General features: G+C 34.1%; 1 pseudogene; it reads right to left on the reverse strand.

The window, feature by feature from the left end:
- Nucleotides 1–834: 834 nt before the first annotated feature.
- Nucleotides 835–15,917, reverse strand: part of LOC144372494 (growth factor receptor-bound protein 14-like) — a 64,106-nt pseudogene continuing 49,023 nt past the window's right edge.

Consider the following 15,917-nt stretch of genomic DNA (forward strand, 5'->3'; position numbering starts at 1 on the left):
TGAAAAAGCATGAGTTAAACATGAAATATTAAGGTGACAGTGTTATGTTATCATAGTTTATATATCATAAAGTATGTGCAAATTATCAAAATTTTTTTAATAATTTGATCATTTTCTTAAAAATAGATAATCTCAGCCAATTATTAAGAAATGAAAAAAAGTGCAATTAACAATGTGCCACTAATATGTTCGATACTAGTATAGATTTTATGGTACAATTAGTAATTCAATGACTTTAATGAAAGTTTTATAGACAAAAAATCAATTTACTTCAAAACGATTTTAAGCTGCTACCACAAAGTATGATTTGATCCTTTGGCTATAATAAAACCAGAGAACATACAATTGAAAAATATTTTTAGTTTTATTAACAAGTCATGTATAGTTTCTTTTAATTAATAGCTAAAGATTTTGTCACGTTTCTTAATATTAAAAAAGTAGTATAACTGGAATTCAGTTTGCAAAAAGGTCGTTCTGAAACCTGATTTCTTCTTCATATTTGGTGTTTGAGAATTCTAGGGCTGTCATGTTTTAAAAAGGAGCAGATATATGTTTGAAGTATTCATATTTGAAGAAAATATAGTAATATGTGAAACTATCAAAAGAACACTCCAAATCATTTTTTCCTAAGGTTTAATTACGAATTTTAAATGACGATTGTAATGCCAATCCAAGTTTTTGCTTATTTGCAATGCACGAAATATTTCTTATAACTTGCAGGTGAAATAGTCCTTTCACCACAGTGTTTTTTACCCTTATTTATTCTCTCTTTTTAATATTTTTCCCCCTTGAGTCTTTTTTCTTCAACAGTTTAACACGTCACTTTTGGTTCAGCTATAGAGAAATCCTAGAACAATAATGTTTCAATTTGCAAGGAAATTCACCCTTCTTGAGTTGGTACAACTCCACTAGCTGGATTATATTCATAAATCTAGTGTGGCCATCATCTAGCATGTGGAACATTTCACCATCATCTTCCACCTGCAATAGGAAAAGCAACAAGCTGGTAAAGAGGGTAAAGAATCCAGAAGGATGATGGTTGTTCCACTGCAAGCTATGTCTTCATGCCAAAATTGACAAGTTTATTAAACTAAGTACAGTGCGGAGAACAGCATGGCATGCCCACTTTTTTAATTTCACTTACATTTAAAAGAAGTATCATATGATCCTTGGATAAGAAACATGCCTCCACTTTCTCTGCATCTAATTCTCCCAGAGTTCTGTTTAGTTAGGATAGTTTAACAATTTTGAGTCAATGAACAGAGAGAAATCTGTACTATTCAGTGCAAAAGTAGACAGGAGATTTTAATGCTTCCATGTACAGAAATTAATTTCTATTTCTAAACATTGTCTACTTAATGCCTCAGTATATTAAAAATGAGTAGTCATATATTTTTTTTCAGCAAATTCATTCTGAAGCAATAAAATATTATGCTAATGGAATGTCAGTTGACTTTTTTTTTTGGTGGTGAAGTCTTCTAGCATTAAAAGCTCATACTTGCTGGGGACACTGATCAAATAATCAAAGAAGCAGGGTTGGTACTCTATATGGCCTCTGGATGATTTAAAAAAGAGGCAATTCAAAGGAAAGCATTAGTAATTTAAATAAGACATTCCTGAAAGTAGATTCAATCTGTTTTACTCTGCCTGATTCCAATGTGCACGTCACATATGTATGTACCTATGTGCACATGCTGACACACAACAGCAGAAGCAAAAAACAAAAACAAAAACAAAAACCCAAAGCAAGTTTTGTCAGCCAAAATCAGAGTCACAGATATTTTAAACATTTTCCCAGGATTATTTAAAGTCCACCAATTTCACAGTTTCTGTGTTTCTATATAAATGAACTACTAACAATAATAGCAAAAAATGTCTTTGAGAGAAGAGAAAAGGTTTTAAAATAATGTTTTTTAAAGGAGTGTTTAGAACTCAGAAAAAAAGAATCTTTTTTTTAAAGAGAGAGAGAGAGAGAGAGAGAGAGAGAGAGAGAGAGAGAGAGAGAGATAGAATTTTTAATATTTATTTTTTAGTTCTCGGGACACAACATCTTTGTTGGTATGTGGTGCTGAGGATCGAACCTGGGCCGCACGCATGCCAGGCGAGCGCACTACCGCTTGAGCCATATCCTCAGCCCCAAGAAAAAAAGAATCTTTAGTGGCCTTTTAACAATAGGTGTCATGAGGTCTCTACAATATTGCTAAATCTTATTTCGTGGAAAAAAAGATAAATTTAATTTTTACAATTCTTGTATTTCTTATATTAATTCAGACTCATAAAACCATTTCTGCCAAAGTTAACTCTGGTCAAAGCACAAGCACCTAACATTATATTTAATAAAAGGAACAATAGAAAAACAAAGTTTCCAAAAGCTTATGCATTAAGATCATATCTAAAATACGAATATGAAATCACAAATTACTTAGTGGTATAATTTGAAAGTCTTTTATTTTTTGTCTATGACTCATTGACAGGACGAAAGTTTTGGGGTTACCCTGACTACCCCTTACCAAGAAAACTATAAAAAGAGAGAGGAAGAATTTCAATATGTTTCTACATTTACTCACAGATTTCATAGAAATGTAGCATGTAACAAACCCAGGATGTGTACTCATAAAACTGTAGCTGGGATCACCTTAACTGTGTATTCAGTGGGTATGATTATTCAACGTGGTGAATGATATGTTACAACATAATCTCATACTACAAAACTGTCATCAGTGCTAATGTAATTTTAATATGATAAATACACAGTCTATTTGTGACATTGTTTGCTTACAATACCCAGCAAAACATTTCGTTGGCATCAACAATTCATGTTGTCCTTTTTCCACTGGGAAATTGGGTATTCCCATGTAACTACCAGAAAGAATAAGGGATGAGAACGAATAACGGATGAGTGTGTGTGTGTGTGTGTGTGTGTGTGTGTGTGTGTGTAAGACATAATGACTTAGAGTAAAATCATTTTACCCTCTTTTCTACACTTGGTCTGCTTTCTTCTTTTGATTCTGGATTCTACTGTTATACGACAGAAAATAAGAAATGCTATATCCTTAAAATCCATCTTTAAAATTGTTTATTAAATGTTTAAGTAAAAATGTTTCAAGTTAAAAAAAATGTACCCAACGTGCACTTTAACCTTGAAGAATGCAGTGGGAAAACCTCTATTAATGTCAGGTTACAAAAAGAAGACGTGGTCTAATGGTCTCAGAGAAAAAGGCTGTCGGGTATGGATTCTTATTTACTGTCAATTCAGTGAAAAGCCAGTTTTGTATTAATTACTGGCAAAACACTGTGTAAGTGGTCCCCACTGGTGACTTCAATACTAATCTCACTGTGCCAGGGCAAAGAGGCAGCCAAATCTGAGGCATCACAGATGTCTGATGAAATTATCCATTTTATTTGTGAGACTCTGACATTACATCATTGGGAGACAGGACAAAGGGCATTTCACGGAAAAATTAAGCAGTAAGTCTTCCTCCTCTCAAGCAGATCACCACTACCACCTGATGGACCACCTGACACCTTCACAAATTTCCAAAGGAATACCAAAATAATGGAAACAGGCATGATTACCCTGTAAAACTATTTTCTCTGGGTTACAAATTCATAAATAAAGGGAATTATAATCTTCTAAAACATTTAAATCATTATTTCTTGTTTTTTTCTTTTCCTGACATCACTAGATTGTAACTCTGATCACTGTTCAAATTTATATCCAAAAATTGACCATGCTCTAAGCAGAGAAGTATATTAAAATCCTTTCTTATTTAGACTCTGATGAAATGTTGACTTGTTATTAATAATCTTCCATGTGAAGATTCATTTTTACCCAAATGTCAGTATTAAATCTCCTCAAACCCTTGTCATCATCTTAAGTCAACCTTTGAAGATAAAAGATTCTTTCTCCAGTTGTTTAAACTGACAATGGTTTCATTTCTCATCCAATCCTCAATAAAATGTTCTCATTGTACTGCATTTGGAAAGGAACTTAGCAGTGTTAAAGTACCTGAAACTGAGTAATGTGAGAAGAAAATCCTTCAGATTATAAATCTCTCATAAAATATTTTATGCTTCTTTTGTTTACTCCATGGTATCTCATTAAAAGATAACACAAAAAAATCATCAAAAAGTACTCTTTTAATAGATTCATATTTTTAAGCTGTAAATGTTTAGAGAAAAAGCAATAGGGATGTAAACAGAAATAAAAGCAAACATTGAAAACATCAGAAAAAATTCTACTTAATATACCCTGAATTATACCTAAAAAGAATTACAATGTATAGGATAACATCATAATGTAAATCATATTTTAGAATCATATTAATTACTTGTTCAAATTGAAACATTGATACCCAAAAACAAGGTTAGTTTTTTTCCTCTCATGAATTAATATCTAAAATGCTAGAATTGGCACAGAATGGATAACATTAGTGCTCCTAGTCAAGAACAAAGAATACTATTCTCTTCTCTGTTAATTTATACAAATACTAAACACACTCTGTGTACCGGGTATTATACAGATATTGCTAGAATTCAGTGATAGCCACTCTTACAGAACAAAGTCATTTCTGTGTTATGATAAGCAAAATTAAAAACACTTGGTGTCCACTGAATATATGATTATTATTTACTGGCAAAATCCAAACCAAATCCAATATTAGGCAATATAATTACATGGCAACTAGCCATTCTTTCTCTGTCACTCTATTTTAAGGATCTTGATAAACCTGCAGCTCAGAATGACTGAACAAGAGGACAAAGAATTCCTCCAGGTATCGTTCTCTCATCTGCTTCATACAGAGCCAAAGGCAACCCCAGATGTAAGAGTCAGGATATATGCAACTACCCCCTTCTTTTACACTGCAGGACACCAGAGATCCAACCAAGATCACACACCTTATGGTAAAAATAGCAACCAATATGTCCCATCTAGGGTTATTTCTATTGCCACATAGTGGGAGGTAAAGGAAAGAAATTGCAGCTTAGCATGTCTATCCCAGGGTCAAAAATAAAGACTTAAAAGAACTAAGCAGACATTTTCTCTGGATCTCCTCACTCCAGCCAGGAACATATTAACAGACAGTCCTTTAAATAAATTCCTCCTTTACCCTTAAATGAACCAAATCTATCTGGCTTCCTAAAATATCTGCTGATGATTCTCATTTCAAAAATTGATATGAGTGGCTGTCACATAGTATTATGGCTAGGTGCTCCCTTTGGTATGAGAACTGTTGTTTTGTTTCTCTTTTCAAAATATGGACAAGTTTAAAAGAGAATACTGTTACTTGAGAAAGGTAACTAAATTATTCTAACTTTTCTATGTAACTCACTGAAAATAGTTCCTGAGTAGAAAGCAGCAGAGACAGATGAGGGGCACCAGCACCATTCAAGTCACTGATCCCTCTGTAATCATCTAGAAAAGTGGGTCTCTCCATACACACAAAAGTAAACACAAATACCTCCCCAAACATCTAGGTCTCCTTCACAGACATTAAGAATAGCATAGATATAGTTCTCAGGTGCTACTTTCTATGATCACAACTCCTGTGTAGAACAAGCCCTTACCATGAGGCATTGGAACTTCTTTCCCCTATCACACCTGATTCCAGTCAGATTCACTTAAGGAGCATTTCCTTTTACAGATGGGGTTGAATAAGCAAAAACCGGCTAAGCAAACTCAGATATGCCATGATCAACGGCAGAATGACTTTCAGTGGGAAAAAGTAAGAATAATATCACACTTGTATGCTAACAAAAGTAATGAAAATAGAAAGGATTTTATTTATAACATTTTTTTTTCCTATGATTAAAAGGACACTAAATAATAATTGCTTCCAAACGTTTGGCTGCTATTAACACATCCATGCTAATAACTCTAGATTCTAAAAGAAAATTTGGAGGGATTTAGGAAAGGATTAAGATAATAAAATTCATTATTTTTTATATACAGATGGATTGAAAGATAAGAGTAAGCTGACAAACTGCAGAAAATATTCACCTTAAAGTGATTTCTATTATAAAAATTCATTGCATTCTTTAGTTTCTTATTTGGGGCTTAAAAGTAATATGATACAAAGATGAAAAGTTATTCTTCCATAATTTAAAGCAACATAACTACAAAATAGGGGCTCTTTTTCTATATCATCTATTGGGCTTCATAATCAACATTATTTCATGCCACATTCCTGGAACTGAGCATTTCATCTGGCACATTACGTGTGGGTAAATGTACCTCCCTTGGTCACAGTCAGGAAGAACACATTTTTAGCCTAAGTGGAAACACAGTTTTAAGAAATGTGCATTAACTGATCTGTAATACAGGAACATACATCTGAATTTCTAATATACTCAATATTAAGGAGTGCAGCAAGAATTGCAGAACATAAACTTTAAGTTCAGAAATAAATTTCTGTGTTAATGCACAGGAAATTATAATTAGGTGCTAAAGAAGGTAAAAGATGTACCTGTGTGTGTCTGCAAATACATATGCAAGTTAAATTTGGTAAAACTCTGAGAAGCACTGCATTGTTAATGTAATACATGACCTATATTTTGACTTGTAGTTTTTGCATTTCCTGGAAAGCAGTCTGCTTTTTAAGGACCTGGAACTTAAAAAAAAATTACTGCTAGAAAGCCAGAATGTAAAAACATACACATGGGTATATTACAGTTTTTAAAATTTGAAATCATTGGCGTCTCTATAATAGGCTACAACAATCTCAGAATCAGTATTAAAATAAATAAGCAAACCCACAATCAAAGAAAATTAATTAAAAAACACAATGCCAATGAAATTATCTTATTAAGAATCTAATCCTCAAATGATGTAATGACATAGAATATACATTCCTTCAAATATTTAAAATATTTTACTAACATATAAAATTATTTATTATAATTGAATATTTCATATATGTCCTATGATTTTTATCATAGACCATACACATATGCTATCCAAGTATAAAAAATTCAATATAACATCATACATACAAATTATAACTTTACTTAACAAAAGGAAATGGTAAATATATTGTAGTATATAATTGTAATGTAATAGCAAAATAAAATAGTATAAATATAAAATAAAATGTACGTTCCAAAAATCGATCCTTACTATGGGTAATATACTCTGAGAACTGCAGCCACTTCTGCCTTGATATGGAGGCATATAATTCTGGTACAGCTGCATGCCATACTGCAAAATAAATAAACAAAACACAATGTTACAATTTTTACTTTACTACACTGGTAATTCAATTAAAATATTCTTTCATTAATCATTTGTTATCAGTATAAAAAATAATTTTGTGATTTTCCTTCAAACAGACAAGCAACCAAAATTTTGACAGAAAATCTTTTAATGACCTTAAACAATACATTTATTTTTTTTAATTAATTAATTAATTAATTAATTAATTATTTTTGTTGTTGGTTGTTCAAAACATTACATAGTTCTTGATATATCATATTTCACACTTTGATTCAAGTGGGTTATGAACTCCCATTTTTACCCCGTATACAGATTGCAGAATCACATCAGTTACACTTCCATTGATTTACATATTGCCATACTTGTGTCTGTTGTATTCTGCTGCCTTTCCTATCCTCTACTATCCCCCTCCCCTCCCCTTCCCTTTTCTCTCTCTACCCCCTCTACTGTAATTCAATTCTCCCCCTTGTATTATTTTTCCCTTTCCCCTCACTTCCTCTTGTATGTAATGTTTTTTACTTTGTTTGTTTTACTGAGGCTCCCAAATTAAGGTCTTGCTCACTAGTATTACTTTATACTGGTATTACTTTATACTGATACTTACATTTCTACTTACATATTTACATAGTTTACAGCAAAATCATTTGGACTGGTACCTTGTCTCATGAAAAGAAAGCTCACCTTGGAAAGGTGTCATGCTGTACATTCCAAAAATTTAAAAAACCTCACATATGTCCTAAGCAACACTGTAAAATTCACTGTCATTCTGATGATTGATGAATTAATTTGTCTCTTTGGTAAAACTATAAATTGGGCCCTATCTGGAAAATTCTTGGCTCTATATCATTATTGGTTAAATATTCTTATAACCAAGAATAATTATTCTCATAATACTTTTGGGCTTCACATTCAGAAAAACAAAACACTGAGGAGTCCAGCTGATTTCAGAGTTTCAAAATACAATGTAGCAGATTAGAAATGTGGGGTCTTCACTTGTATGAAGAAGAATATGACAGACTGAGCCAGCTGGCCATAATGGGAAAGTAGGAGGTCTGGATTCTAATGGGATTATTAGTTTGAGAAAAATTAAGACTGCTAACTGTCATGAGCAAACTTGTCCTGAAGGAATCCTCATCTGAATCTGGAAAGTACTTCTTTAGTTTTAAGCTATTTTGTTGAGGGGGGGAGCAATTATATTGGCAGCTTTTAAATTTTTATGATTTTAAATTATTTATATTTATACATATTTATTTACATTTTGGCTACACTCCATAATTCTTTCCATTTCATGAAGATATAATGAACTTCATGTTAGGTCTCAGCAGCCCTGTTCCATCTACTGCTTCCACCTGCATGATGTTTGCTTTTGGCAGGGTGGTCATTGTGTTCTGTCACCTCGTGGCCCCAGCAGCACCTGAGCCAGCAGGTGCTGGGTCTCAAATGGGCCTGACAGTGGAAGCATACATGGAAGGTGTGGAGGATGACTTTGAAGAAGAATGTGCTGCTGTTGATTCCATGTTGGCCCTCATGAACTAATCTTATCACTTAGAGGATAATGACCATCTCCATGCCTGCCTCCAGGGGCTTCCAGAGTCCAAATGATAGGTAAGATCACAATTCAGTGGCAGGTCTAAAAGGCCCCCCTAAAGGTGCCAGCCCTTAGGTTCTTCAAAACCCCAATCAGGCCACAACACTGCTTCCTGGGTCAAGCTCTAGCCTAAGCACCACCAACTAGCTCAAGGTTTCCTGGTGGGTTTGCCTGCCCATGCCACCCTTCTGGCACCTCCCTTTGTCCCACCTGGGCCAGCCCCTATTGACCTGCATCCCCTCTGGCAACAGGTATGGGACTGTGACCCACATATCTGTCTACACAACTTCTGAGCAACACCTACTCTGCCCAGTACTTGAGTGTCCACCTTAAATGGGCTTCCTTCATGTACCCACACAGGTGCACAGACACACACACTCACAGACATGAATGAGCACACACACACACACACACACACACACACAGAGTACTGTATAGAAAATATTGAATGACACCATGAAATCAAATCTTACCCATAGGATAAATTTTATATAAATAGTTCAAGAGTGCTATTTCTCTACTCTACTAGTAGTTTCCTTGAAACTAATTCTAACAAAGTGGATATATTTGGTAATTAGGCAAACAAACAAAAAAAAATGGAGGGAGGGGATTGAGAGAGTCATTGTTTCAAGATTATTCTTCTAACATGAATACAAACCCACACTCATTTTAAATTCTCTGTGCTGACTTCTTTATCCAATTGTTTCCCAACTTTTAAAAATTATTTAATTCAAGGTTTGAAGGACATTGATGTCAAGGGACCTAATGAAATTCACTTTAAATCAACTCTAAGCCTACAACAACTTTAAAAAGAAGAAAGAAGAGCTTAATTCCTAGTCAAGTTCATTATGAAGTATAGATAATAATCTCAAACCAACACTTTCACAAGGAAAATGAGGATTGGCTACCTTCTTCATTGAAAAACCTGCTACCTACAAATAAGATGGTTATCTTCCTAGATGTATTGTTCCTGACACCTGCAGTGTTAGGTGGGTATCTAGGTGCCATTGAAGAACTTTAGTAGGCATTTAACTCATGTCAAGGGTAGTCATGGGCCAACTTTAACATTTCTCTGTCCTATGGAGGGCCAGATAAAAGAATGAAATACCATAACAGAGAAGCTGTCAGAGTTCTAACTGAAGAGAGAGAAAGAGAGAATATGTAACTGTGACATTCTATGTGAGCAATCCACTTTTCTGTCTTTGATGTTCTACAATTCTATATGTAACTAGAATTTCTCCAAAGAGAGGCCAGATCTGTTAATATTCAAATGTAATACAGACTGTGTCACTTTCATGTCTGCTTTCTCATTGGCTAAAGGCTAAAGGTACTCCTGGATGTTCGCCTCCTTTTCTGGCATCATCTGGAAAAGTTTTGTCATTGAAATAAAAGGGAACACTGATGATAGGTAGAATAACCATCCCAGAAAGATGTCCACATCCTAATCCCTGGAACCTGTGAATATGTTAGGCTACATGGCAAAAGGAAACTGAGGTTGCTAGCCAGCTGACTGTGGGATGAGGATTATCCTGGCTTCTCCACGCGCACCCAATGCAATCACCAGGAGCTTATAAGTGGAAGGAAAAGGCACAAGGGACAGAGCTAGAGAGTTGGTAGCAAGAGAAGGACTTGGTGTAATACTACTGTCTTTGAAAGTGGAGGAATAGCCACCAGCCAAGGTATATGTGTGGCCTCACAAGGCTGGAAAGGACAAGGGAAGTGGTTTCTCCCCTGAAGACTCCAAAGGGCAAGCAGCCCTGCCAAGTCTTGACTGTGAACCAGTAAGACTCATTCTGGACTTGAACTAAAAGAGTACAGGATAGCTGGGAGGAGTGTCACATGCCTACAATCCCAGTAACTAGGAAGGCTGAGACAGGAGGATCACAAGTTTGAGGCCAGCCTGAGCAACTTAGCAAAATGCTTGACCAAAATAAAACATAAAAATGTGGGGTTATAGCTTAGTGGTAGATTCTCAAGTTCATTCCCCAATACTGTCAAAAAGAAAAAAAGAATATAGGATACTAAGTTTGTGTTATTTTAAGTCTCTAAATTGGGGATAATTTACTATACCAGCTATAAAAATCTAACACAATGAACCATCTTTGAACTGGAAATCTGACTTGAAAGGGTCTTAGAGAATAATCAGATGAGGGGAGAAAGCAAGAAGGGAACAATCTTCCAGAAACTAAGCATCGCCAACATGGAAGAATTAAAGGAAATTTTTGGCATATTTCATTGATTCTTGCAATTGCATTTCAAAATACAACATTTGTCTCTTCAAAGATGGCACAAAGCCAGACATTATGTGGAAAGTAACAGGTATCCATGACTCTGAGATGAAAATGATTCAGGAAAGCCAGACTTGGAACAGGAAGAAGTTTTACAGATATCTTGACTAATTTATTTCATTTATAATTTCATATATACATATACACATATACATATATCAATGTTTACATATATAGACATATGTACATGTATATATAAGTAATCTATGCATGCAAAGGTGAAATATGGCAAATTTCTAGCTAAGTCCAAATAAGTCTATAATAACTATTTAAATAAAAGTAAAACAAATGGCAAAAGTGATGTGAAAGTCACCTGTCATAATTATATTGGCATCTTTTTTTAAAAAAATTTTTATAATATCACAAAGTGTATCCTTGTAAAATCAATGGCACCTGAGATTCTCTGAGATACTGCTTAATGGGTACATTTTGTGGTGATGAAATGTTTTGGAATTAGATGGAAGGTGATGGTTGCACACTTTGAATGCACTAAATGTCAATGAAATGTTCACATTAAAATAGTTTTATTAATTATTAATATCAGAATTTTACCTCAACTTAATTTTTTTTAAATAAAAATAAAAATTTTCTCCAAAGCTAGTCTGATCACTTATCTGATTATGATTGTTCTATCCTTCTTTACCCTGATCTCTCTCTTACCCAGGATGCTAGTAATGTTTTGAAGAGCTACTGAGTGGCAAATATGGAAATGGCAGCAGAAAAACTTCTAGGTCCAAAGTGGACCTAGAAAATACATAAGCTGAGAACTTGATTATGTTAAGTGAAGTGTACACTCTTCAGCCTAACGAAAGGGCAGAACCCAGGGATTCTACAAGACTCCATTTCTCTGATGTTAACATCTAAATATATCAAAAAGCTAGTTTTAGGACACACACACTGTTAATAATCTAAATCTTTATGTAGTAATAAGTGAATCATATATGCTATGCATAGAATATGAAATCTATAAGTTAATAAATTATATTAGTGATCAGGCATAAATTATAAAGAATATCTGGGTAAATGCTGAAACTTCTAATTTAAACAAAGGATTAAGAAAAATAGTAATTTGTATATTTTGTCAACTTTGGCAGTAAATGATACTAAATAAAGTGCCCAGACATACTCTTTGTATTTTACTTTTTTAAAAACAAAAACAAAAAAAATTCAACAAATTATGCTTATGGAAGTTGTAATTTCCATTTAACACCCAAGTGGATGATTTAAATATATGCTAATAGGAGAATCATACAATTTTTTTTGATGTTCTGCTAGAAGTAAGTTGTAATTCTTAAGCTAGAATGTAATTTATAAAACACTTTAATGGGTCATATTAATCATCTTCCCTAGCTTAAGAATTACAACTTACTTCTAGTAGTAGTAGTAAGAATGGGTCATCTTAAGCCAGTGATTTCTCATTGTTCCATTTAATGGAACAATCACATGAAACATATCCAGGCAGACACATTTTAAATACACTTCACACTGAATTGTAAGCAATGTTGTATAAACGTAGACTAAGTTTTATATGAGAGAAATCCATTAAGTTATACTGGCTATGGATATAATACTCTTGCAAAAATAAAAAATAAAAATCAGAGAATTTCTAGAAACGGAATATTACTTCATAAACAAAAGATAAAGTATTAGCCCATTCCACTTTACTCCGCAAATGTTTATCTTTTAGATTAAAAAATACATGCATTTGGTGGTGGCTATTTTTCTTCTTTCTCATTCAGCCACAAAGATTCATATTAGGATTCACTCTTCTTTGCATTTTCAACTACAGATATTTTCAAACTTTTATGGTACTCACAGAATTTAATAGAAATTCATGCCTCCAGTCAGTTACCTTAAACAATCTAATCATGATCACCCAGTACATCCTACTCTGCTCTTCTTCTGCACAGAGCATTTTCAGGTCTCGGGGCCCTCCTGCTTTGTTAGGCTAGAAGGGCCACAGCACACTGTTTATCTTTAATGCATATCTTGAAGGTAACACCTGTTGAAATAAAAGCCACTAAAATTCTCCTATATATAATAGAAAACTGTCTCTTTAAACTGAAGCTTACCTAAAAGGCTGAGGCTTGCTTTATTGAGCTATCAAAATATTAAGCCTGTACCTTAAAGCAGAATCCATAGTTAGTTTGTGCTCCGTGTTTTTTTTTTTCCCACCAGTGACACATAAATATCACTAGTGCCAAATTCGCTGAAAAATTGCAAAGGTCATGGTTCCTAAAAAAATACATAGGAGTGTTGAAATGGATAAATGTTTTGCAATATTTCTTTTTGTATGTTTATAATGTTACATAATGTATTCCTTGGGCAAAAATTACCTAAATACAATTTCAATATACACACACACACATTCTATTTTAAACTCTCTATTCTCTTTATTCATCATTTCCAGGATTCAGAGAGAGAAGATAGAAAACAATGACTTTTGAACATGTTTTCCTAATCCAGGTTTCAAATTATGGTATCTCCATAAAGGGAAGTAGGTTGGTTTGAGCTTCTGTAGCAGTTAGGAAAAAGGTAAAGGGGACCATGTTTCCTGCTTCATTAGACTATAACCATGCCTCATAGTTGTGTACTATGTAATACACTGCAGGAAACAACCAGAAGGGCTGTGTGACTATCTTGCTTTACAAAAAGGAAGCTCCTATGGCTGAGCTCAGGGAAATTATCTGGCAGTGGAATGTGTCTGATTTTCAAGGCAAAGTGGTAACATGAACAGCTATTTCTTTTCTGGGAAATCTCTGAGAGTTAATGCTAGTCATGGGAAATCACTGGGTCATATTATTCTGTGATAGGTTAATAACTTGGAGAAGTACTTAATTCTGAGGTTCAATGTATAATCAAAATTGGACAAAATGCATCTGTTCTCTAAAACTTTGCCATAGCAGTATGGTCTCAGATCAGGAAAATATTTATCCTCTAGGATCTTTTTGAAAATGCATATCAGGCCCCACCCCAGACCTAGTGAATCAATATCTGCATTTTAACAAGATCTCACTGATCTCATATGCACTAAATTTTTGTAGCAGTGTGTGTGTGGGCGTGCGCACACACGCACACAGAATGAGAGAAAAAATATTCAGCAATATTAGCAACCTTATCCAAAGACAAAGAAATTTCATTGTAATTTATAAATAGGCTTTCACAACTATGACAACTAATAGAGCAAAAATTTATCTGTATGTCTCTGTTCTTAAGCATTTTAATCTAATCAATGACCATAGTTCTTAAGACCATTGATGAATAAGGCAGAAAAGAAAATAACAAAGATCTAGCATAGGGCCAATGGAAAAATGGGGAAGGAAGGAAAAATGTACTCTTACTGTTATGTTTTTTTAAAAATGTATTCCTTGATAGACACTGATTTGATAATTAAATGTCTGATTTATATGAACATGGGATAAAACCATCCCTGTCCAGTGATGCTGTAGAAGTCAATATAACTCGATCATTCAAATGAAAGGAAAACAAAGCTTGAGAAACACTGGAAGGCAGTAAGAAGCATGATGAGTCTTTTGTCTTGACCAATTTTTGTTCTTCTATTTAAGGCATAACACTACAAGCCTGGGTTAGCATGGTTAGCAGAACCTAAACATGTATGTGAGGGTATAAGGGAAGAGATGGAAAGATAGGTAGAGATTTCTCTGCAAATCTAAGTTACAGACACATCTTCAACACTTACAGTAGAGGTTTTTAACTCCCAAACAGCTGTTACATCTTTACAAAGTGAAATCAATCAAACCTCCTCCTCGAGAAGGACAGGACACAGCCTCCATGCCAGGTAAAAATGTTATATTTGACTTTAGATAATCTGCACATTTTGTATCACAGTCACTGAAGAGATCTAACATCCTCACATTTTTCCTTTGGCAGAAAACATAACATCATTTCCATATATCAACTGAAACATGAGCTAATTAAAAGAATATTATGCACTGATGGATAGCAAAGTCAGACTCTGAATCTTGTAGAAGGAACAGGCCTGTTCTGTTATATAATTAATGAGTGGGAGGGAAAGGAAATGAAGAGTAAAGTGAAAATAAAATGGGCTGTGGATTTTAATGAGAGACCTGTTGAAGAAGTAAGAATATAGGAATTAAAGAGACATTATCACATCTTCCAGTCAAGAATCACTGGGGTAAGAATGAGATAAACATGATTGACTGGATTGAGAAGCCATTTCTCTCAGTCTTCCATTCTTCCTCTTTTGCAATACTGTAGATTGAACCCAGTTTCTCATGCATGTTAAGCAAGTGCTCTTCCCCTGAGCTACAGGTCCAGCTCTAGAAGCCATTTTTTTTCTCATAAGTTTAAAGTAAAATGTTAATCCCAGCACACATTTGTTTAAAATATACCTATTATGTTACTGTATATAATAGAAACATTTAGGAAAAGAGGAGCCTCATTGAAATGGTTAAGATAGAGCTTAAAACCTTAATAATAAAAGTAGACAGTTATTCATTCTAACATTTTAATGTAAAAATTTGTAAACTAGTTTAAAATGCCCAAGAAAAGATAACCAGAGAATAATGGCTTCATCCTTCTTGAACTAAGATTACTGTTTCTTAGAGAGTGACTTCTAATGATTTTTTAATTGATTTTATTCCTTTCTTTATTTCTTTCTCCAGGAATATTTCTCTAAGAACATTATTAACTGCTTCCTCTTCTTTTATATCAGCCTGGCCATGTGCCATTTAATATGGTAGCCATTCCTCTCTTCTCCCCAATGCTGTCCATTCCAGGTCAGATTCCACTACCTCCACTCTGGATTACTGAAATGATCTTCTAATTAGTATCCATACCTCTGGTC

The sequence above is a fragment of the Ictidomys tridecemlineatus genome, unplaced genomic scaffold (genome assembly GCF_052094955.1).
Source record: "Ictidomys tridecemlineatus isolate mIctTri1 unplaced genomic scaffold, mIctTri1.hap1 Scaffold_110, whole genome shotgun sequence".
Lineage (NCBI taxonomy): Eukaryota > Metazoa > Chordata > Mammalia > Rodentia > Sciuridae > Ictidomys > Ictidomys tridecemlineatus.